The sequence below is a fragment of the Pseudorasbora parva genome, chromosome 23 (genome assembly GCF_024679245.1).
Source record: "Pseudorasbora parva isolate DD20220531a chromosome 23, ASM2467924v1, whole genome shotgun sequence".
Taxonomy (NCBI): domain Eukaryota; kingdom Metazoa; phylum Chordata; class Actinopteri; order Cypriniformes; family Gobionidae; genus Pseudorasbora; species Pseudorasbora parva.
This window is the reverse complement of record NC_090194.1, coordinates 33551383-33577129: the sequence shown is the minus strand read 5'-3', so window position 1 is coordinate 33577129 and position 25747 is coordinate 33551383. Positions and strand designations below refer to the sequence as shown.

Below are 25747 nucleotides of genomic sequence, written 5' to 3'. Positions count from 1 at the left end.
GGAATAGATGAATTCTGCTCGAGGCTGAAGTGGCATTCACTCAATTTGCACACCTGACACCAGTTTTAGTTGTCTAATAAAAATGTGCCATCATTTACATGATGCCTACAGCCTTTTCTAATTAGTTGAGTCTTAATGAATGAAATTTGCAATATCATATCTTACAATTTCACCTTGTGAGCATTTAATGGAGCAATGCTGAGATGTAATTTGCTGAATCTCAAAAAGTACTACTTGGTTAAATTGTGAATTCTCCTCCATTACATTTCCCTCTCATCCACTGAGTTCACTCACATTTACTCACAGAGCCCAGCTGATCCGCATTGTGTCTGTCTTTGTCAGGACTCAAGCTGGATCTGGATCTGAACTGTTTTCATGTGATCAGAGATGCAGATCTTACAGCACTGAAACTTTGGGTTGAGCTCTTCAAAGGCTTCAAAGCCACTTGCTGCTCTTTTGAGAAGCGGTGAGGATGATGCCCTTGGCTGGATGGAGAAGGGAAAAAAACACACCAAAAGTCTTAAAAGCAGCCTTTCATATTTTATTTTTTTTAACAAGACCTCTTACAGCAATAGTTAAACTAAAAGTGACCATGTCATCAAAACATGCATGATTTTCTATCTTGCACCAACACAAACAATACTCTGAATGCAGATCTTTTCCTAATATGGCCTCTCAGTAGGGCTGCGACGATACACCTGTCTCCCGATCACGATACTCGGGTGCCGATACGATATGCATTGTGATTGAAAATTCTGTCATCAATTACTTACCCTCATGTCATCCGACACCCGTAAGACCTTCTTTAATTTATCGGAACACAAATGAAGATATTTTTATTGAAATCCGATGGCTAAGACAGGCCTTTATTGGGTGTGTTTACATGATCGTTCTTAAGCCGATTATGCGTAATAAGACGACAATGAACTTGGTCATGTGGTAACCCGTTTTCTTTTATCGGAGTACGGTCATAAACGGCGTAAGAATAAACCGGTCGGGACAGGTCGTTTTTTACCTCCTACCCCGATTCCGCGCTGCATGTAAACGCATTAACCTGCTTTCTGTCCGCTTATTGAAGTGCGCATGTGTGATAGGTGACAAAAACGCAAACTTAGAGCAGATTTAAATTCATCCAGACAGAGCAAGCTAGCGTTTTGCATTAAATCAGGACATATATCAAAAACGTAGACTCTTTTAAGACCCATAAAATTGTAAAGATGTTTCTCATGCAGCAGAAGTAGAAGAGGTTCAGTCCAAATGCTGTTTCTGGAACTGATGAGGGACAATATGAGCCGTAAATCTCCCGCTGACACGGCGCACGCTTTATTTAACATCACAACTGACGTAACATTTGAAAAACTCAGTGTCAGATACGGACATTATTATTTTTGACGTCACTACAAGGAAATAACCCGGTTTATTAATAAAGTCATGTAAACGCGGTTTACTTGCGTTGTCCGTTTACTGGTTTGCATGTAAACGGGGAAAACTGATTATTTTAATAAGCTGATTTTTTGTGTGTGTGTGCTATTTTATTTTTTACTTAGAAGCTGATGTGCTTGTGATGCAATTCTTCTATTTTACTTTTTATGTTCAACAAAAGTCAGTCAGTGTGTCCGAAATCACATACTGTCCGAGCAAGTCCTACATTTGAATAAAAATTTACTTCACATTTTGAAAAGTATGTTTTAGTATGAATGTGTTGTCTGGCTATCATCAGACCAAGCTCAGTTTAAGATTGATCATTGGTCTGGGGAGTCTGCTCTGTATTTTCTCCTGCACAAGAGGCGTGATCAACGAGCATCATTTAAATGACTCTGGACGCAATTGGATAATCCTTCAACCAATCAGACCACAAGAGGCGTGATCAACGGGCAACGACCCATCACTTCTCTCTCTGTCATCATGTTAAACCCGCCAATAGCGCGCCAGGTGGATAAGCCAGTCTGTGATTGGTTCCCGCAAAAGTGTAAAAGAAGCAGAAGAAAAGAATGTACAGGTTTCCAGACCATGCCATGTGACCTACCACAAGTGTCAGTTGCATCGCTTTACTACTATTCACAAATCCTCTCTTGTGGCCTCATGGAAAGTATTCATCGAATGAACACTTCAGAATCTAATCTGAATTAGGTCATTTAGGGACTTTTTGCCTACTGAAAACTGTAAAAATGTATTCGAACTCTTTTGGTGTACTTTTTTTTCACTAACAAATAGAAAGGAAGTATTTGATTTCGGAACAAAATGGTGCATTACTTTTTTTGGTCACATGTCATATAATTAATATAATTCATTCAAATGTTAGTTGAGATGTATGAAACTATAGGGATTATATCTATGGTTCTGATGCGGTTGACGTCAGGCTTCTCCGGTTTGGACCAAACTAGTGTTCAGAGCAAACAACTATCAGACTAAGACCCTGTAAATTGGAGAGGAGAGATCTCGCCTGCTGAAGATCAATTGGAAAGTGTTTGTGGCTCGCAGCGCAGCTGTTGCAAACATAATAACGCTCTCATCTCATTGTTTCATCGCTAAAGGGTCTGTGACATCAATTAAATGAGATAGTCAAAAGGGCTTCAACTCAGCACAACTTTGGAAGTAAAGGGAGAAACGTTTCCTGGCATGTGCTGTGCCACCTCACATCAATGAGGAGGAGGGTCTCACAGCGAGGCAATCGTGTCTTTCATCATCTCTTTTCCTCTCTTATATTTTATCCAACACATGCTTCCATTTCGCTCATTGCCCCCAAGAGTTCTTTTGTCAACTTCAAAGGCAGTGCATTGTGGGACGTTTGTTTCCAACACATTATCCTTTTAAGTCCAATCAGTTGAGAGGCAAAACGGGTCTCTGGTCTGTTCTGGTGGGATGCGGACAGCGGTGATGAAACAGAGCTAAATGCCAACCATACAATCAAATTTACCATTTATTCGTTACAACGGAAAATAACTAGAATTATTAACTTTTAAAATAAAAAACTTTCTGACATCAAAGTTCCAATCAGCCAATCAGACTTTCTAATGTAAAAACACGGACAAATGTTGAGTGGCATGATATAAACTATGTAAGGTAAATGAACAATTCAAATCTAAATTTTAAAATGTTGGTCCTGAAACAAATCTAGTTATGCAACAATTATCTTTAGATTTTTATATGTATATATATATATATATATATATATATATATATATATTATATTATATATATATATATATATATATATATATATATATATATATATATATATATATATATATATGTGTGTGTGTGTGTTATATATATAACACACATATATATATGTGTGAATATAAAATTAGTTAATATTATATTCATTATTGTTTCAGTTTTTTATATTTTAAAATGTTATGCATTTATTTTATTAATTACAATATTTAATTTTATTTGTTTTTACATTAAATGGAATGCCAACAGGACATACTTGAAAATTTCCAACTTTTAGTCCTAAAAAGTATCTAGTCAAGTAATATTAAACATTTACATTCATTTTAATTTAATAATTTGTTTTATATTATATTATATTACAATAGTATTATATTACTTTTTATTTGCTATTTATATTTAAAGTTTATTTGATAAAATTGCATTGTTTTATTTATTTATTAATTATTATTTGGTTTATTTTATTTTAAATGGGATGCCAACTGGAAGCCGAGCATTTCTAAATAAATAAAGTCCTCACAAAATCAAAATCGACCCTATTTACTTTGTCAGCAAACATTTCTGGTCTTAAGGCCTGTGCACACCGGGATGATTATCGCACGTGTTCATCTGCAGTGCTTTTCAAAATGCTTTTCAGCGCGTCTATGTGTTCACATCCAATCGATTTTAACTGGCGATGGGGCAAATTAACATGTAACTTCAGTAGATAGTGCTCTCGTACACAAGGTGGTGCTGTGCCCTTTTACGCTTCTGACACTCGCTTATCACACAGAAGAAGAAGACAGACCGTTTTTACCAAGCGGCAACATCATAGATGGGCAACATCCCCAGTTTCTGTTGAAATGGAAGTAACTTAAACTGCAGTTCCTAAACTGCCCACTAGGGCCAGGCTCCAGAAGGGAGCAGAATCTCATTGAGCCCCATGTTAAAATGCCCAACGTTACAGCAGAAAAAAATATGTTTACAGCCTGGTACAAATTGTGGTTTTGGTCTATACGGCTAATTTTGCCCTTCATGACAACTGTGAGGGGGTGAATCTTTTGATAACTCATTCGTTTACATTATATAAAGCCTTAAAGTTCTGCATAATTAAGGGTGTGGCTACTTGAGTGACAGTTGGATAGCCACTTATCTGTTATCTGTTAGTAATCGTGTCACCTAAGCTCCGCCCACATCCCGCCTCTTTGCAAATGTTCTGTTGTTTGTGACGCGTGATTACGCGTTGTTGGCAACGGCCAGCTCGTTTCTACTTTACGCTTCAAAACTGATCTTCAGAATCCTATGGGTGACATTACGGAAAACATGTCCATATTTTTTTAAAATCTTATGATATTTACGTGGTTGCCAAAACCATTCATAGACTTTTTGCAACTGGTAAGCAGCATTAGCAGTTCTTCTTCTTCTTCTTTGTCTATTTACTTCCTCTTGTGCTCGGCTATTTTGTGCTTGAGCACCACCAAGTCGTGTTTTACTGTAAGGCAATCTGACTGGTCGGCCAGTGTTTAACACGCTGCGTCAAAACAAAACAAAAACAAACCCGAGGGCTTAAACGCCTGCCGTTTTGTGCGTCGGTGTGCACACTCACTTTGGAGCCCTTTGTTTAGTCATGAGGCGTTACACGTCGGTGTGAACAGGCCTTTCGGATGAACAATTAATCCGTGCAAGTTAATACACAGAACATAATTAATTGCCATGGTAATCTTTAATCAGGCTGAAAAGTAACTTCTGGTCTGGAATGGCGTTCTTTCTCAGATGACGTCAGATTGACGGCTTGCGTTTTAAAATGCGTAACCACTCCTCTCCAACCGTTATTCTGCTATGAGTGAGAGATGGAGAGGAGGCGCGCTGAGGTAAAACCCTGCCCTCTGTTCAATATTCTGTTTCACTTGGAAATACGTCACAACACTGAAATAAAAGCAGTTGTAATTTCAGGGTTGGCTATAAGGAAAATAATATATCTGCAATAACATATTCCTATCTGGAAAAAAGACAATCATTTGCTCAGCAACATTACAGAAGCTGTGTGAGAAAACAGTAAATCTCAGAAACACAAACCTCCACGGGAAACAAAAAATAGTCCTGTACAAATAGTTCTGTGTATGAATCTCATACAAACTGTCCTGTCTGAAAGCTCAAATGTGTTCAGGTAAACGGACGTCTGTGTACTAAAAACTCCAGTGTGCTGTGTGTTGACTATTTTTTATTCACCAAGAACAGATTTCATTTTTGATATTGTGGTCTGTCTTGGTTCAGTGTAGCTCCAGGCAAGTCAACCAAAAGACACAAAGTCCAGGGAAAGGCCTCACAGTCACACAGGATCCAGTCAGACATGCACAAAGAGACTTGTGGTCTGGCCATACAGAAGCCCGAAACTTAAGTCAGGCCTTAAAGCCAGTGTGGACAGATTCTTGTGCATTCAGACAACGTGCGTTTGTTTCCGTTTCAAAGTCCACAACATCCCCTGACCATAAAACACCTTTAGCATGTGATATCATCTCAAACACCGCATACACACTGCAGTGTTGAGAGTGGAGTCGCCTAAATTATCATTCATCGTGTAATTCCATCCTGACATTGTAATACAGCAAATTTCACAGCTGTGAAAGAGGATGCACGCCAACATTTGCTATTGCAAAGTAATATTAGTGACAAAACACATTATCTGTTAATAATAACTGCACATATGAAGGGCTCCAAATATCAAAGCCAACTTTTAATTATAAATGACCATGATTAAGAAATGCAATATTTTTCTCATAATACAGTCAGTATTTAATTATATTTTGACCAAAGGTTCACAGCAAGGGGGCTCGGCAAAGTTAAGAGGACCTAAATATGACATATAGATTTTAAAACTAAAGACAAAACAATTAAAAATCAAGAAATGCCATATTATAAATCACCCCATACACAAATCAGTGTTATTTGAGCATCATTGAGATACTATTATAGTTTGAATTAGGTTTAATTTGTAGTTTTTATTTATACATTTAATAATAAGTTTCAGTCATTTCATTGCACGTTTTTTGTCATTTAAATTTTTCATGTCAATATAGTTTTTAATTATATCAGTTTTGATTATTTTAGTCCATTAAACCTAAATGATATTGTATTGTAACAGTGGACCATAATTATGATGCATGTGCTATAAAAGTCATAGATTTGTGATTACTTGTATTTCATTTTATGTTGTGTTTGTGAGCTTTAGAGACATGAGGCCAGATTTACTAAACAGGGCAAATTAGCGAGAACGAAAACGGTGCAGATGGGGATGGAAAGTTTTGCACGCACGTGCATATAAAGAACACAGGCACAGCCGGATCATTTCCATAATGACCAACACTATCCCAAGATTAGCGTCTGGTTTAAGACATGCTTTTTGAGCGGTAAATAACGGCGCAAATACCAGTAAATTGATGAGTGCAAACCTTAGTAAATTAGCTTGCATGATTAATTGAAATACTCTCCTCCCATAGACTTTGCATCTGAAAAAGAATGCAATATGCAATAAAGGTCAGCCGCTAAATTAACAAAACCAAACAAATGGGTTTGAAATCACATGAGGATGAATACTAGCCTGACAAGCCAGACCCACATCAAGATGTTTGGTCTGGAAACTCACCATTGACAGCCCAATCCGAGGGGCGGATAAACGGTTGTCTTTCAAACTCCCTCTGCACGCCATAGGATAGCGCTACACCAACCAGAGCAACGAAGGTGAAGCAAAGCTTGTTGATAGATTAAACATTCGCCGTATCCGGTCGGCTAAACTCCGAACACATCTTCCCTTTTTAAGAATGACTTCAGTGCCGTTCTTTGTTCTTTTCTCAGAGAAAAGCTTAACTCCAAGTCTTCCAGAATTGCAGTCAAAGCTGATTCGAAAGACCGCCGCCGTTCGCCAGTTTCTGTGTTTACTAGAAGCACGCAAACGCAACTCGGCTGCTGTCATTATGGCCCCGCCCGCCGACTCTATTCACGATGTGATTGGGCCGTCCAGATTGTGAGGAATACAGCTCAGAAGTGTATTGAGAGTTCCTAGACGACACTTGCGGGCAGATTAAATTTGCTGCCGCTAGGGTGCGTCTAGATTTCTAGGCTAGATGAATACCATTTTTGGCTGAAATATTCATAAGCAGACATGTGACAAGCGCATTCAGTCAGTGTGAATGTGTCCGTAAATCTTTTACATTCCCAATTGTGATATTGCAGCAATCTGGCAAAGACACAGCGGATGACATCGCTGCAAAGTTTCCCCCCGAGCGTGCAACAAAGAGGAACAGCGCATTTCTGTGTGAACTCATCCTGATGATTGACACTCTGTTTACCTGCAACCCTTTAGAGCCTCGAAAGTGAATAGATCTCCTGTCAGCCCTTTCCTTATCTAGCCCTCTTTCCACTAGTTCAATATTTTCTGAAACCACCTGCCAAAAACATGCGCTCACAAACAATAAATCTCATGTATGGCTTACTCAACACCTGCACTTTACCTTTTTCTATTTAAATGACACTTCACGCATCTACAGAAATATGTGCTCTTCTTTGAGGACGTGGCCACGGTTTCTCTCTCGCACTCAGCCGTGATGGTTCTGCCAAAACTTCTGACATACACACAGACTGAGGAAGACAAACATGCCTCGAAGCAGCAAGGATCCCAAGGCTCTGCTGGAGAACAGGTAAACTCACTGCAGATTACTGCCAGCTCTGGAAATGGAAACATCTCATTTTATCAATCGTCATCTTTCCCTTCTTTTCTTCATCTCCACACAGGCATCAAAAAGGATTTAAAAGCGCTGAAAGAGGCCAGCGTGTTTGTGTCGGTAGCAATTTACAAAGCGAGCAAAACGGCATTCGGATCCACACATGAGCTGTTAGTGGCGTTTGCACAGATAGATATTATATTGGGGGGAAAATTGGTGTAGAAACAAAGTAATGACAAAAAAAAACAACTATCGAAGCAATGTTTTTCTGTATTTCAATTTATATTTTCCATACCAAAGGTGCAATGTTTGGAGCAAAATGCTAATTCAATCTTTTTTTTTCTTTGCCATTTTAAGGCAAAAAGAAAAGGTTAAAGCCTTCACTGGCTTTAACCATTTAAACATATATTTTAACATTTCTTACGTTGCAAAATTAAAATTAAGATGTATTACAGAAATTATTAGATTATTATTAGATGTGTGTAACATGTTCAAGCTAAAATTGTAGCAAAATGATAATTTAATGAGCATCGTATTGCATTTTCAATTCAATATTGAATTCTTATTCATTCATATTGTGATATATAATAAATATATTTAATCGCAAGACTCTTAACAGTGAGTGTAAATGCAATTAAGAACATTTTTAAATTATATTTAAAAACATTTAAATTATTTTTGCTAAAGTTTTTGCTTGAACATGGTAAACCTATCTAATAAATTATGTATATTTCCATTTTAATGTTGCAACTTATAAAACTTTAAAGCTACACTGTGTGATATTTTCCCCATCTGGCGGTGTAAATGTATATGACAATCCAGTGAATATTAGTTTCTGTTCCTCTCAATTCTGATTTCGTTTTAACTCCTACGGTGGCCGATTTAGTCCAAGATTAACATGGCAATCCTCCTCTTCACATTCGACACGGTGCCATCGAGTGTTAAAACGCGAAAGGCGAAGCTTGAATTTACGGGTATGTCCCTCTTTGGCTAATGTACTTTCAAGATGGAGGGGCAACATGGCGACCGGCATTCGAACCCCTCACCCGTATGTATTTTCAATGGCATATTATAAACTTACGAGAATACTTAATTACGTGAAAGAAGTAAATATACATTAATGAGCGCACATATTTTTGAAAGAACTAAGTGTTTTTAGCTAAGAATAAACTAAAAAAGTTACACAGTGTAGCTTTAAGATATAGATTTAAAATGATGTTAAAACTAGTGTAGGAAATAGAAATTGTAAATTATATTGAATTTGAATCAGCATTTTGCTCCAAACAACACTGCCATTTTCACTCATAAATTGCTAGTAAACAATTACAAAGAAACAGAATTTATTTCAACTTGAAATTGTAGAGAAAAATGGAATAGTATTTTCTTAAAATTTACCACATAATCTTTGCTTCATGTTCAAATTTGGAAAATCATTTTTAACAGTGCAGTTAGGATTAGTGGTTTGAGATGCCCTCCAACCGCTTCTATATTATAGATATTAGAGTATATTATTTTACACATTAAATAACGTCAATGAAGCACATAGCAGCAGGGAGTTAACTCTTGCCACGAGTCCTTGATAATTGCTGTACTGTCCATGAAAATTGGACATAATTAACAGACAAGGCCCGAGATGATTGGAAACAAGATCAACAGAGGCCTCGGGTTGAGACGGGTATTATCACGCACTCGAGCGTGAAACGAAGGCTCTAATTGTTCTTTAAGATATAAATGGAAAGATTTTCAAAGCATTAAAGGGCAAATCTAGAGCTCAGATTTGAGGATTGAAAAAACCGACAAGCATACAGATTTGCTCCAAAATGACACTCAACATTTTCCATATTGAGGGATTTGGTGCTGAACGTTGCATACACAACGCTTAATTGCTTTTGTAAAACAATTGGGGATTGAAATCCCACATCATTATTCCTCCTGCAGATGGAAAAAACAGTTGACACCATGGTTGTTGGAGTGTATTCAATAGTCATTTGCCACTTGGCTGTTGGATTTCTTCAGACTGCAAATTTGCAATTAAGTACAAACCTCACCAGCCTCACCAGCAACCCTGAGGATACCAAAGCGACATACTCGCTCAATGAACACACAGAGCCTCGGTCAGCAAACGGCTTACTTGCGCTCTGGCTTACTGAGCATTATGGGCACAAATTCGCCAACGTCATGTTGCTTGTCTTGTATGATTCCAAAGCTAATTAAAACGCACTGCCACGGGAGACTGTGCAGAAATATTTGCGGCGTGCAAACGACATGCGACATTAGTCTCAGAGCAATTTCTCAAATGCCACTCATCAATCAAACTGAACACGAGAGTGTGGCAAGATGGGACGATGATGTCACACTTAGAGATGTGCACAACTACACGCTTTCCAAATCAACTGCGACGCTCGGTTTAATTAAGCTTGTTTAGGGTCATGTCCGCCAGACATCGATCAGACGCATTTCTTAAGGGATGTTCACATAAGACGTGTTCTTGCATTCAAAAACAGCTGGAAGGAGCCTTTTATGAATGCAATAATGCAGGAGGCATCAGCAAAACACATCCAAGACCAACAAATGCTGTAATCGTAACAGCTTCTCTGAGAATAGATATACAGTACATCTAAAATCGGTTAGATAAAGAATTTTACAGATATTAATAAACATATTATGGGCCATAAAAAAATGATAAATTATACAAAGAAATTTTTTTTTTGAATAATTTTTATATTATAAAAGAATGCATTTTTAGGGCTGTTAATGTCTTTAAAACCTTGCTTTGGAATGTTATGGGAAAAAAGCTATTAACAAATCTGATTGGAAAAGTTCACATTGAAAATGTGAAAAAGTTATTTAATCCCAACATTATAGGCTCTAATAGGCACTTGGCATAAAAAAGGTAACTCACTACAAATGCAAAGTAAATCTAAATAATATTTTCATAGTTTTACAGTGACAATACCAATGCCAGTTTTTTTAATTTAGGAAACAAGCTGTCAACTTTAACTTCATGCTTAATATTTTTCCTCTCATAGTAAGGGTTTTTAGATGAACAACAGATTGACCAACAGACAGATGGAACGACTGATTGACAGACATAAAGACAGATGGATAGATAGAACGACAGGCAGACAATTAATGCTGGTTCTGATAGAAAGGTGTCAGAGTACACAGAGCATCAGTTTGTTGAGTATGGGGCTGCGTACCCGCAGACCAGTCAGGGTGCCCATGCTGACCCCTGACCCCGCCGAAAGCACCAACAGTGGCACATGAGCATCAGAACTGGACCACAGAGCAATGGAAGAAGGTGGCCTGGTCTGATGAAAAATGTTTTCCTTTACATCACGTGGATGGCCGGGTGCGTGTGCGTCTCTTACCTGGGGAACACATGGCACCAGGATGCACTATGGGAAGAAGGCAAGTCGGCGGAGGCAGTGTGATGCTTTGGGCAATGTTCTGCTGGGAAATCTTGGGTCCTCCATCCATGTGGATGTTACTTTGACACGTACCACCTACCTAAGCATTGTTGCAGACCATCTACACCCTTTCATGGAAACGGTATTCCCTGGTGGCTGTGGCTCTTTCAGCAGGATAATGCTCCTGACACAAAGCAAAAATGACTCAGTTTTGAGGTGTTGACTTCCAAATCCCCCAGATCTCAAACTAATCCAGTCTGTGGGTTGTGCTGAACAAACAAGTCCAATCCATGGAGGCTCCACCTCACAACTTCCAGGACTTAAAGAATCTGCAGCTAACATCTTGGTGCCAGATACCACAGCAAACCTTCAGGGGTCTAGTGGAGCCCATGCCTCGACAGCTCAGGGCTGTTTGATGGAACAACTGATTGCGAGACAGACAAAGACAGACGGAGAGATAATATTACTGAAAGCATTATATATTTACAAAAAAAAGTTCAAAACTGTTTGAAAACCCCTGATTTAGTCGACCATCCTAAGCCATCCTTAGTATCACATTCACATCATGTAGAAAACAATCCGTTACAGCACGACAATAGCTACATTATTAATATTTGAGATCATTATCCGGACCCAAAGGGCTTCTTAAGAAAGTATGTCATCGAGGTCAACATGAAGAATTACATTTCAAATTAGTGTGCACGACTTTCAAATGATGTGCGACGATTTGCAGGCCAATCTATAATAACTCGCCTTGGCTGATAATGAAATTATTCATGTTTTAGAAGGATTTCTCCAATCCAGATTGGCCTGAAATCCAATTATGCGTTTGCTCAGCGGAGAACATTTTTCATGAGGAAAAAAAAAGGAATGAGAAGTTAATAATGTACTACCAACTGTTCTGTTAAACAGTACAAAAATCACACCAGTATGCAATATGTTGTCTGGCTTTAGACCTGCAAAGTAGCAGCCAAGGTCAAAGCCTATAGGATACAAAATATGCAACTTCTCCATAAAAGATTTTACAGCAGATCAATGGTCTCAGAGGCCCTGGATCACAGGAGAGCTCAGCAAAGCCTTTTTATTTTTAATGGCGTTAGTCATTATTCTGTTCAGCACGGTTCCTGTTCTAGGATTTTGCTAAAACCAACTTAGTTTATTTTATTGCTATATAACATTACTATCAGTCAGGCAATTAAGCTGAAATTGTTTTTGAAATACACACATTACAACCTCACCCTACATGTTAAATTAGAGAAGTCAAATTGGTTGGAAATGCTACATTCGGTGTGTGTTTTTACTGTAAAAGCATTTGAGGCTTCTATTAAGTGTTAGTCTTCAGTGTCTAAATGTGTTTAACTCAATGAGGAAATAACAAATGATCACTTCTTCACAACTGTTTGAACGTATGGAGCTTCAAGAAAGGCCCTTGTTTTCATGGTGCATTTTGACTGACAGGCTCTAAACACTCGGCTCTCCTTGAGCGTCCATTCTCCACACGTAATTACCCATAATCACTTGTACATCCTGAGGAGGATTTGCTCCAGTGAAAGGCTTCGAGAGCCAGGGACGAATCCAAGCCTTTCTCTGCTCTAAGTGGCAAAATCAGAGAAAAAAGAAAAGAAAATCAATGTGGTCAACAGCACGATGGGTCACACACACCTTCATCTGAGCGTGCCTTTCATCCTCTATATGCCTAATACTGCTACACTTTTCATTTTCTTTGCGAGGCCTTCATCCACAATTACTCCTTAGTGCTCTCTTTCCCATTGCCGCCCCTTTAAAGCATTAAGGTGGTGTGTAACAGCCTCACTGAACACTGATGCAGAGCAATTATTTCATATCCAGCTATGTCAGCGTTTATATTCCTATTCACCATTGGAATTGAAACATGATTTCCACAGAAACAACTGCACACTATTCACTATTCTAGATCACCATGTTAAATGCATGAAATAATGATTTTGTAAATAGCCTGTAAAGGAAGCTCATGAATTCATAAGATCGATACTATGTTGACATATCACAGTTCATGATATTAATAAATGAAAATTAATGATTTATCATATCCCAACAATAAAGATTTTACCGACTTCATACAAAAAAGATTAATTTGTAGTAACTGTCAAAATATACAGTATATATACTGTATATTACACACACACACACACACACATACATATATATATATATATATATATATATATATATATATATATACACACTGTATAATAGGATATACTGTATATACTGTATGTGTATATATATATATATATATAATAGGATATTCTGTGTATATATATATATAATAGGATATTCTGTGTATATATATATATATATATATACACACAGAATATCCTATTGTATAATACACACTGTATAATAGGATATACTGTATATATATACACACTGTATAATAGGATATACTGTATATACTGTATATATATATATATAGATATATAATAGGATATTCTGTATATATATATATATATATATATATATATATATATATATATATATATATATATATATATATATACAAACACTGTATAATATATATATATATATATACAAACACTGTATAATAAATATACACAGATAGGTTGATGAGTCTGAAGCTGGATATTGAAGGTGTGATGTTGAATATTATTAGTGCCTATGCTCCACAAGTAGGTTGTAAGCAAGATGAGAGACAGATTCTGGAGCGAGTTGGAGGAAGCAATGCAGACTGTTCCCAGAAGTGAGAGGGTAGTGATAGGGGCAGATTTGAATGAACATGTTGGGGAAGGGAATAGTGGGGACGAGGAAGTGATGGGCAGGTCTGGTCCTCAGGAAAGGAACCCAGAAGGACAGAGGTTGGTAGACTTTGCTAAAAGTATGGAGATGGCTGTGGTGAACACGTACTTTGAGAAGAGGTAGACGCTGTAATCTGATTGAGATTAGCGATTGTAAAGTAGTGTTAGGTGAGAGTGTAGCTAGACTGCATAGGATGGTGGTGTGTAAGATGACTCTGGTGGTGACGAAGATGAAGAGAATAAAGGCAGAGCAGAAGACAAAGTGGTGGAAGTTGGAAGTTAGAGCTGTCAGGCAGGAGGTCAAGAGGAAGACCAAAGAGGAGGTTTATGAATGTAGTGAAGGAGGACATGAAGGTAGTCAGTCTGAGAAAAGAGGATACAGAGGATAGGAATAGATGGAGGCAGATTCGCTGTGGCGACCCCTGAAGGGAACAGCCGAAAGAAAAAGAAGAATAATTATCTTCATCGAAATTATGTATTAATTTTGCTTCTGCATATGATATACATTTGTAACTGGAAATTCTATTGCTATTAATTAAAGCTATAACTATACATATTTTGCAGAAAATATATGGCATGTGGTGCTAAACATCATTTATTTGATTATAATGTTCAACCAATTTGAACTTATGCACCCAAGGAAAATTATTAGTAATTCAACAAAACCTAATCTATTTCAACCTGATTGATGAGACTGAGATTTTTTTATTAATTGGTAAAACATTTTTTCTCCTGTGTCCTATTCTTCCATTATTGAGAATGGAAGCGCAGCACAGCAGAGCTGCGCCCTCTACTGTTATTGTGTGAATTTTTTTTTTTTTTTTTACCACAGCTTATTCTAATTTTGTTATGAAAAGGTTTTTATATTTGCACAAAAAACTTTGTTATAAAAAAACAAACAAAACAAAAAACAAGCCCAGCCAAGGTACGAAAAAGAAACACAAAAGTATTGTAACGCATTACTTTTCTTAAAATTCTCTAAATGAGTTACTTTTTAAGGGAGTAAAACAATATTGTTACTTTTCAGAGTAACTTTCACCAACACTGGTTACAGGAGTGCATAATGTGTGTGATATGAGCAACAAACACAATAATCATTGTTTATCATAGTTTAATATTCGATATAAAAATGATTATGCGATTAATTTAAATGATAAACATTTTTGATGTAAACAATATGAATTGTGATATAGTTTTTATCCAATGTTCAGCTTACTCTATTTATTATGCATCATTCACTTAAAAAGGTAAATTCTGTCTGTCATCATGTACCCTCATGTCATTTTGTTTATTCCAAACACAAATTAAGATATTTTTATGAAACCTGAGAGATGTAAATTAGGTATATTTCACTTAATGTCATAAACATTAAATAAAATTAAAAAACAGATATTATTGTGTATAAGAATACATACAGTAATTAGATATACACAATATACAGGTCTGGATAAAAATAAGAAACTACTTAACATTGAGAACTCAATATTAAATGAGCTCTTATTTTTTTCCACGCACACACACACACACACACACACACACACTAGTTAAATGCCCATTATGCCTCTGGCATGTAGGGCAGCAGTTCTCCAATCTGGACGATTGTGCTTTTTTTCCTGGACATCTCCCAATGTCAGGTTCATAGATTTAATTTCTTCCTCTACGGTGTGACACCAGTTGATCTTGGGTCGTCCTCTCTTTCTTCTACCTTCAGGTGTCCAATGAAGGGCTACTCTTGGGATGCTCAATGCTCCAGCGCCGCTTTATGATGATGCTAGCCATGCTGTCTTGTTGACATCTTGTTAAAAGATCCTCATTTGCTATCTTGCTTGGCCAAAATATCCGACAGATTTTTCTCAGACTCCTTGTGTGGAAGACTGATAGTTGGCGTGTCATTTGCTGTCATTCTCCAGCATTCTGCGCCGTACAGTAGGGTGGATAGAACACAGTTCTGATATAATTTGAGTTTAGTCTTGTTTCTGTACTGCTGAGACTTCCATATGTTGTTTAGCATTCTGAATGCATTTCCGGCTTATTTTATTGTGTTTTTAATGTCATTGTGTGCACCCCCATCATGTCTTACAGTACTCCCAAGGTAGGTGAACTCATTTGTTGAGCTTCTCCATTTACATGTATTGGTAATGGATCTGAGATGTTTAGCGCCATTACTATGATTTATTTTCAGGCCAACTTGCTGTGCAAAGGAGCTGAGATGTGATGTTTCCTCTTGCATGTGTTGATGAGTGTATGAGACCAGAGCCAGATCATCAGCAAAATCAAGGTCTTCCAATGCTGATCAGAGGGTCCATCGTATAGCTTGTTTGGTCTTCAGTTGTGCGGCTCATCACCCAGTCGATAACGATGTTGAAGAGCAAAGCTGACATCACGCATCCTTGTCTGACTCCTGTCTTTACCTTGAATGCCAAGCTACTATTTCCCATCCGACATTTAAAGTTGGCATAGATGGTCTTAATGAGGTCCACTATGTGTTGTGGAATTCCATATATACATCCTTAAGATGTTTCAGAGGCTGTCTCGGTGTATACTATCGAATGCCTTTTCGAAGTCAGAAAAATGTATGTATATTTGCCTCTGCCATTGTTCTATGTTACGAAGTGCAAATATTTGATCAATACACCCCCTTCTCTTACAGAATCCTGCCAGTTCTTTCCTGAGTTCCTTATCCACTGCCTCTGTAAGACGCTGCTCAGTGATTTTTTCCATGATTTTGCTCGGTATCAATAGGAGTGTGATTCCGCGCCCTTTATTACAATCTCTCAAGTTGCCCTTCTTTGGTATTTTTATGATAATTCCTTCTGACCAGTCATCAGGTATTTCTTTTTCCTGCAGATAGTTTTGAATAGTGGTTGAAGTATTTTAGAAGCGAGGTCTGGGTCTTCTTTGAAAAGATCTGTATTAAGATTGTCTTGGCCAGGGGCTTTTTACATTTTTTAGGGACTTAATGGCTGAGACAATTTCTTCCTTTGTTGGTGGTTCAATGCTAATGTCCAGGTCATTCTCTGCGTGCTGGACATTTGGTTCTGTTGTTGGTGGTGGTCTGTTTAGTACTTCTGAAAGTGCGCTGCCCATCTGGCTTCTTGTTGTGACTCAGTTGTCAATAGCTGACCCTTTTTGTCTATTATTGGTTCCTCAGTTGTTTTTCTGTATTTGCCGCTCACTATTTTAGTAATCTTATAGACTTTTCCTTGCTCCCCATTCCTAGCTGCTTCTTCTGCTTGACTTGCTAGATTTCTAGATATATCCGCTTTACTCATACACACACACACACACACACACACACACACACACACACACACACACACACACACACACACACACACACACACACAATGACTATAGAACAAACTATTTATTTTACCAAATATCATAAAATGCACATGGCCTGTAATTACACCACACGTCTAAGCGTACTTAGTTATTCTGCTCAGAAGCAACTAGAGAGGCCAAAATAGGACATAATGGTCTATTTCTATGCAGTTAAGTACAAGGATACAGTTTAATGCTGCTTTTCGTAACTATAATAAAATACCTGCTTCGGTTTCATTTGCAAATAATGATTTTCAGTTAAATCTTAATGCCTGCTCAAGAGGACATTCAACTTTAGATTTAACATGAGTGCATGCATAATAGTTATTTATCTGGAAAGAAAAGTCATGCAACTCATTTAAAGGTCTAATGAACAAAACATGAAACACTCCACACACCTGTTTAAAGATGATTTCTCAGAGGGGCGTCCACTGGAGGGCGATGTTGCAGGCCACATCCTTTTAAATGGCAGCACAGCCTGCAGTGAGAAAACTGAATTATGCATTCAGACTAAAGACCTCTGTGCTACATTTAAGGGTTACCTTATGGAGAAAAGCCCTGAAGACTTTGGAGTTTTTTTTAAGCTGAAGTGTGTATTTTTTTCTGATTCTAAAACACTTTGTTCTATTCCAGTTTAATACACTGAGTCAAATACAAGGTATGTATAGTTTTTATTTCACCATAAAGTAAAACACAATAGGCCCCATCATAGTTGCCGATTTATGTTTTCCTCCGTGGGTGCTCATGGGCGCAAACGCCCTTTAAAAAAACTAGTCAAACATTTTTTGCATTTCAGAACCTTAGGAAATGGACAGCGGCCGACACGAACACACACACACACCTATTTAATTGATAATAAAGCCGTAAAGTAGAATATCTTTCAAATTTAGGACGGCGCCACTACTCACAAATACAGACAGGTTTGGAGATGAAAAGTTTAACTGAGACGTAACCGCGATCAGCTTCGTGGGAAATAAAAAATCAATGTCACAAAAATCAAATCAAGTCCACACAGTAAAATTGGTGGATAGGATTATTGGAGCAGGCGACTGACAGAGACACATAGCACCAACTTCAATGTTTAACTTTAAATGATTAAATGAATGTAGCCTACTGGCAGTCTGGCACACGTGGCCCACGGTATCGGCGCCTATGGACCCTATCATACACTCGGCACAATGTGACACCAGGCGCGGCGCAAGTGTTTTTTGCTAGTTTCAGCTCGATGCAGTTATCATTTTCACATCCTACATCACATTGTTTAAATAGCAAATGCACTTGTGCCATCTGTTCACCCATGAACGTGCTGGTCTAAACCAGGTGTGTTCAGGCACATTCTTGGAGGGTTGCTATTTTGAGGTGTAAGGGTGGATCGCCTAGCCTGACAAGCCAGGCGCACATCATGATGTTTGGTCTGGAAACTCACCATTGACAGCTCAATCCAAGGGGCGGATAAACGGTTGTCTTTCAAACTCCCTCTGCACGCGATAGGATAGCGCTACAACCAACCAGAGCAACGAAGGTGAAGCGGAGCTCGGTGACAGATTAAACATTCGCCGTATCCGGTCAGCAAAACTCAGAACACATCTTCCCTTTTTAAGAATGACTTCAGTGCCGTTCTTTGTTCTTTTCTCAGAGAAAAGGTTAACTCAAAGTTCAAGAGTCGCGGTCAAAGCTGATTCGAAAGACCGCCAGCTTCTGTGTTTACTAGAAGCACGCAAGCGCAACTCTGCCGTCATTATGTTAAGCCCCGCCCACCGACTCTATACACGATGTGATTGGCCCGACCAGAGTTTGGCTCTTACAGCTCAGAAGTGTATTGAGTTGCTAGACGACACTCGCGGCAGATTAGATTTGCTGCCGCTAGGGTGCATCTAGATTTCTAGGCTAGTTGCGACCACCTTATGACAATAGATTTACAATTCGAAAGAATTAGGTATTCTGTCATTAATGGGGAAAGGACGGAAAATGCCCTTTGTTTTGTTTGCAGTAATAAATGCTGCTGCCTGCCAGTTGCAAATCACCAATCAAACATTGTTCCATTTTATCTATATATGTATATATAGCAAATATTCTTGAAATATCGTGATATAATTTTGAGGCTATATCGCCCACCCCTAGGCGGGACCATCTTGTAGGTCTGGCCAGTGACAGACAGGAATTGCAATTCTGTTTGGAGACACAAATAACACACTTTAGCTTTAAGAAACTGTGACCCACAAACTACAAGCATCCATCACTTCAACAGAGAATAAAAACATAGTCAGAAATCAATAAAGGAATTATAGCAATACATTTGACCTAATAGCATTTCTCAATTGGAAAGTCCAGATCAAAATAATGACAAATGGTTACACAAAGGAGAAGTAGGAAAGAGTAGAGCTTCCCTACACAACTCACTTTTTATTCTTTCATATCAAGATTACAGTAAAGTTTCTTTCATGCTATCGTAAGCAGTCTTCCAAACGCCCTCTGCAGCTTCTATGCATTTCCCATGGTGCATTTAAAAACCAAATGTGGCATCTCTGGAAAAGAGGGTCTGTAATCCTAAGTGCATTACTGAAACAGTGACAGGAACAAGCCAGGTGACAGCACTAGTGCATATTTGATGCTTTATATCTCCCATTGGCCCACTTTTCTGTCTGCTCTTTTAAATGTACTTAACCTTCTAGAATTTCACTTAGTCGTGCATTTCATGCCATGACAAAGAATGCATGTATTTTAGATGCAATTCTATTTATACTCTCTTTCTAAATGCAGCTGAATAAAACAGGAATAATATGCATTCCAATTCTTATATTTTTGTGCAAAAGGAAGAGAGGATATGTGATTCCAAATGAACACTATAAATCTATTTCTCTTCGTCAGGTAGTAGGTAATGAGGTGCTGGGGTTTTTGAATAATTGAAAACGAACAAAGCAAAATAAAAAGTCATATTGCGTTTCCTTCGCCAGTTTTTAATAACTGGGTTTCACAAATTCAATCTTGCTCATAGCGAATATGATGCAAATGCAAAGCAGAGCTCCTCATGCACCACCGTTTTCTCTAAGCCAGAGGATTCTGTTCTCATATCGCCTTCTCAGGTTTTGGTGTGGCAGTAAGATGTTTTGCTCCTCTGGTTCAGGTCTTACTTTGCAGATCATAGTCAATTTGTTTTTATGGATGTTCACAGATCAGAGGTTGTTCCTGTTAGTATTGGGGTCCTTCAGGGCTCAATTCTCAGACCTTTGCTTTTTAGCATTTATATTTTCCCACTCAGTAAAGTACTAAGACTTCTTAACTACCATTTAAATACGCAGATTTATATTAACTCAAAACCTGGTCAATATGTAGATTTAGACAGATATTTTTAAATCCTGTATTTTTAATATTTTGAAGTCCTGTAATTCTGTGTATTTCGGATCGCACGCTTTCTGAGGCATCTTTGCGCACACTGCAGAATCAGTCAGCGCAAGTAATATAATTTTGTTTATGAGTTTTAATATCACATTTTATTGGTTCAAACTTGCACTGCCTGAGGGAAAGCGCCAATGTTAAAAAAAAAAAAAAAAAAAAAAAAAAATTGGACGTGGGAATGGTAATCCTCTCAGAAAATTCACAAATAAAGATACTTTTAGATGTTTAACGGCTATTTATAGCATCTTGCGATCTTCTCTGAGTGTTTTTTAGTGGTTCCTAAAGCACAACTTCATCTTATGCCCCAAAATTGTAGAATTAACTTCCAGTTGACATTAGGTAAGCAAGTTCGTTAAATATTTTAAAATCTTGTCTTAAAACATTTTATTTCAGGACTGCATTTAAATGATCAATTTAGTTTTTATTTTGTTGTTTATTTATTCAGTGTTATTCTGTTTTTTGTGCATTTGCTTTGGGTTTAATGTATATTAATTTATATTGTTGTTTGCTTGTGTTGTAAAGCACTTTGAGAAAGCAACTTTTAAAGGCATTATACAAAATAAATGTATTATTATTATCATCTATCAGAGTTTGAACATACACCGGCCACAAAAAGTATTAGGACACATAAGCCACACTTAAAATGTATGAATTTAATTTCACTGCACAGCAAAATATCAAAGAAAAAGTCAGTATCTGCACTCAAATGCTGCCGGAGCTTTCAACAGAACTAACTTTCATTTTCTCTGTAGTTATTGCTTTTTTTCCCCATCTAGTGCAATAGCATTCAGGTGTCAAGGAATTACTTTTGGCCCGCTGAACATGTGATAAACAAGCTTATCCTAAGTTGATCCTTTCCATAGTATGAAAATCTATTTTTGAGTATAAATGGGAACTTTATGTAAATATATCACATAAGTTTTGAGGGGGGTGGGGGGATCAAGAGGCAATTCTTCAGAGAAGATAAATCAGACACATACGACCGAATGTACGTTTTGATGTTTCCCACATCCAACGAGACTTGTTCTACTCTGATATTCTCAGTCAGATCTGAATCAAGGGCTTTTCTGGCTCATTTTCACAGGAACGTCAGTGAGCTGTGGTCATTACTGCTCAGTCCACCAGTCCCTCTTAAAATGGAAGAGTGGATTGAAAACTGTACAAGTGTACTCCTCCTGAGAAATCATGTTAGAATCCTACCATGCAGTTAGGGGTAGAACAACATTTCTTTGCTGTGATTCAGTACTTTTTATGAAGCATTAATGACATGGTCTACTGTGTCTGGATATGCAAACGCTTGTATCACCTCAGGTGAGAATTTGTTTCTGATGACATCTGCATGCAACTTGTCCTGAAGTGTTTGTGCGCCAGAAATTGTTGGTGCTGCCATCTCAAATATTTAGGTAACCGGTAATACATGACGAAGGATTAAAAGACGTACAAATCAGACGTTATCTGGCGTTTAGAGAGCGCAGCGGCCATTTTTATTATTGATTGCACACCTGTGTTGCTGTGTTACTCCACACTTAAAAGAAAACGGATCACAGTCAATTAGAGAACATATACAATTACATAAGTCAACAGAATTAATTAATCCTCAATTCATGTGGTTTGAAAATAGTGCTGCTTATGTTACTAAGTGATCGGACGATAATAGTTCGGCTGAAGAACGGTGACCTGTAGCGTTACCATGGAAAGCAGTCGCGCGGTCTTTCAGTGTTCTATGAATTCACATAAGCGGACCAGGGTCATTTGTCAGCTCCTTTACAAAGCCATTTTAACCTCGGAAGTTTCACCCCAATTCACACATTCAAGGAGGCAATTCCAACAGCCATTACGAGTTTTATGCAGTCTGAATGGGTTCAACACAGGGTCTCCCTACAAACACATCATGAAGTCTCTCTGGTGACTGGAGAAACGCCTGTGAAAGAAAAGGAAAACCTTGGTGGTTGTGAAAAATTTACCTGACTTCATAGTTTTGGATGGGCGATATTTTCAAGATGAAATGCGGCCGTTATGGTAAGTAGCTGTATGATCGCTAAAACATGTGACCAACTGGGCGGCAACGTCATCAGAACGTAAAGATTTATGGGTATATGTTTGGCCAGTTTCCATAGCCTGGCATAGCAGGCTATTGTTCTGGCATGAAAAGAAAGAGAAAAACTGAATTTAATCATACCAAATGAAGCTACTAATATACAAACAAAACGTCTCTGCCGCTGTTATCAGTGGCGTGGATTTCTCTTGCATACTGCAGTCTTCACAGACAAGTGCTTTAATCCTCATTCCCGATTTGCTGTTAAGACTGTCCATCACATATAATTGCACAAGTCAAAGTTTCAGCGTCTCCCCATTCGTAATCTACTTCGGTTTGAAAGAGTTATATTTCATAGAATAATGTAAAAAAAAAAAAGTTTTTAATGATGTTAATTTAATTGTGTTAGATGTTTCCGTATGTAGCTAGGCCTATATATTATGGAGCGACAAATATGACAAAATGATCTGAATTTGAATTGCATAAATCTGAATTATTACTAACACTTAAAGAAAATAGGCCAGAGGTTATCATCAGGGAAGAGTAAAGGATGTCAGAAGAGTCGATCGGAGCACGGTCCGTGTATCATCTGATCATTTCATTTCCTATTTGTAATGGAATAAAGAGAAAAGGTCAAACAGCCCTTTTATACTTTTTTTTAGTTTAGATTAATGCTAGGAACTAAACAAAGTTTGACTAAAAAGTTCGGCGAAATATAGGCTACACAAATAAAACATTTAGGTTACTGCTGCATCTGTCTCTGATATATATATATATATATATATATATATATATATATATATATATATATATATATATATATATATATATATATTTATTTATTTATTTATTTATCAGAGATTAGAGTTTTTTTTTTTTTTATGTTATTGAACTCTGAAGCCAGGGCGAATAACTTTTGTTTTGTTTGAATGATGTGACATGCGTCCTCGGCCACGTCAAACCGCAACTGGCTGCATGTTCAGTGCTTACGTTACGTTAAAATTGTTGCTAACCAAACATTTTTCTATTCCAATCTTTTTTTATGGATAGTAAAATGTTGCATACAGGACAGTTGAGCTGCTCTGTGTCCACGCCCATGAGCGTCGTCATAAAGACAGTTACATACAGTTCTGTCAGACAAACTGTCACACTGATCTTCTGATTAATATTTCCTAATTTAGTTATACTCCTATTATTCTAAAGTAAACTAAACATTGGTCTGTGCTTTAGCTTGCTCTTCGCTGTCCAGCGCGGCCTCTCAGCACAGATTTTACTTTGCACAATTAAATAAAACAGGCCAGGTGCTGATTAATATTTTATACATCGGATACACATTTTATTCTGTGAAATTCGTTAAGTTGCACAGAAGAAAGTCCCATCTTGAACTAGTCCTAGTGTACAGTTTAAGAGGTGGTAGCCTACTACTGCTATAAGACTATTATTTTGTTAAATTTTTATATTATAATTTTTTACCCTGAAATAGGGCATTATTTGAGGGGACAGCCATTGTCCGAACCCATAGTGGACATGTTCGAGTGCACTCATTCAACCCCACAATGCAATAAGGAGTGTAGCTCTACAGCCGATGTAGGCTACACTCAACGGCTGTCTGACTTCACGCACTCGTTTTCATTCACTCGTTCAAGTTAACTGTAGCCTATTGGTGGACTAAAGTAGGGAATAATGAATGAGGGTTTAGGAGGCGATTTTGGATTCAGCCCTGGAGAACGACAGATGACGTCAAATGCTGAGATTTTCTTCACTAATCAGCGATTTGTAAACCATGCATGAAAAAGGAGAACTCTAGCCGAAATCTCATTTTCCATGCATTAATCTAAACTAAACTAAAAAGTTTACAAATTTTATCTTTTCTTTTTATTCCATTACAAATAGGAAATAAATGATCAGATGATACACAGACTGTGCTCTGTTGGACTTTTCTGACATCCTTTACTCTTCCTTGATGATGACCTCTGGCCTACTTTCTGTAAGATCTGAATTTCTGCGGTTCAAATTATAGAATATTGAATTTGATGTTCTGAATTTCTTCTTCATCTGAAATCTTGAATCTGTATTTTCAAAAACGGATTTTTTTCCAGTCTATTAATTCAGAACAAAATATCTGCTGTATGAAAATACATGTCTAGACAATTTTGACATAAAAACATTTCAGATGTGTTCAATTTCAAATGTTTTATATTCAACATTTAATTTTTTTAATTCAGAACTATGTAAAATGCAACATAATATTCAAATTTGTTAGATTACACTTGTCAATAATTCAGATTTATACGATTCAAATTTAGATAATTTTGTCATATTTCTAACTCCATAATATTTGGTGGATGAGGCGATAAGTTCTCATATTTTCTTTGCAGGTGAACAAATAGTGATTATTCAGCACAATATATATTTAAACTTTATTGTTTGTTCGTTTTTTATTCTGAAACCCCTCAAAAACCCTTCAAATAGCCATCAGTTGTGACAAACAATAATCCTGCTATTTATGTCATGAATCTTGGGTAGAACCGCATTAGCAATGTGAAGCATATGGCACTGCTAAAATGAATAACGTGCAGATTAAGTCATTATAAGTTATAGGTGCATTAAGTGGTCTAATGATGACAAAGTTTGGGTGAAGACATTGAGTAGCATGAAATTCTGTGCTGAAGGATAAAGTGAAGGATAATTTTGCGAATCGGCAGCGAGAGGAGAATTGATGGATGTGAGCAGCTTCAGCCTACTATATCTCACTGCTGTTTCTGTTCAAGAACCGTGGGACACCTCCAATGCTGACAGTAACCAGCCCAAATTGGCTCCTGAACAGCTTGGGTTCTACCATTGGTGAGTGGGGTCTTAGAAATGGCTATATATCTGGGTTGGGGGTCGACAGGTCTTGTACACTGGAGACAAGCG

General features: G+C 37.5%; 1 long non-coding RNA gene across 1 annotated transcript; it reads right to left on the bottom strand.

The window, feature by feature from the left end:
* Nucleotides 1-260: 260 nt before the first annotated feature.
* On the bottom strand, nt 261-22852 carry LOC137063008 (uncharacterized). The gene is made up of 3 exons (XR_010901328.1): nt 22761-22852; nt 17799-17878; nt 261-485 (listed from the first exon to the last, which is right to left on the bottom strand). It is a non-coding gene; the product is annotated as an uncharacterized lncRNA (long non-coding RNA).
* Nucleotides 22853-25747: the final 2895 nt, after the last annotated feature.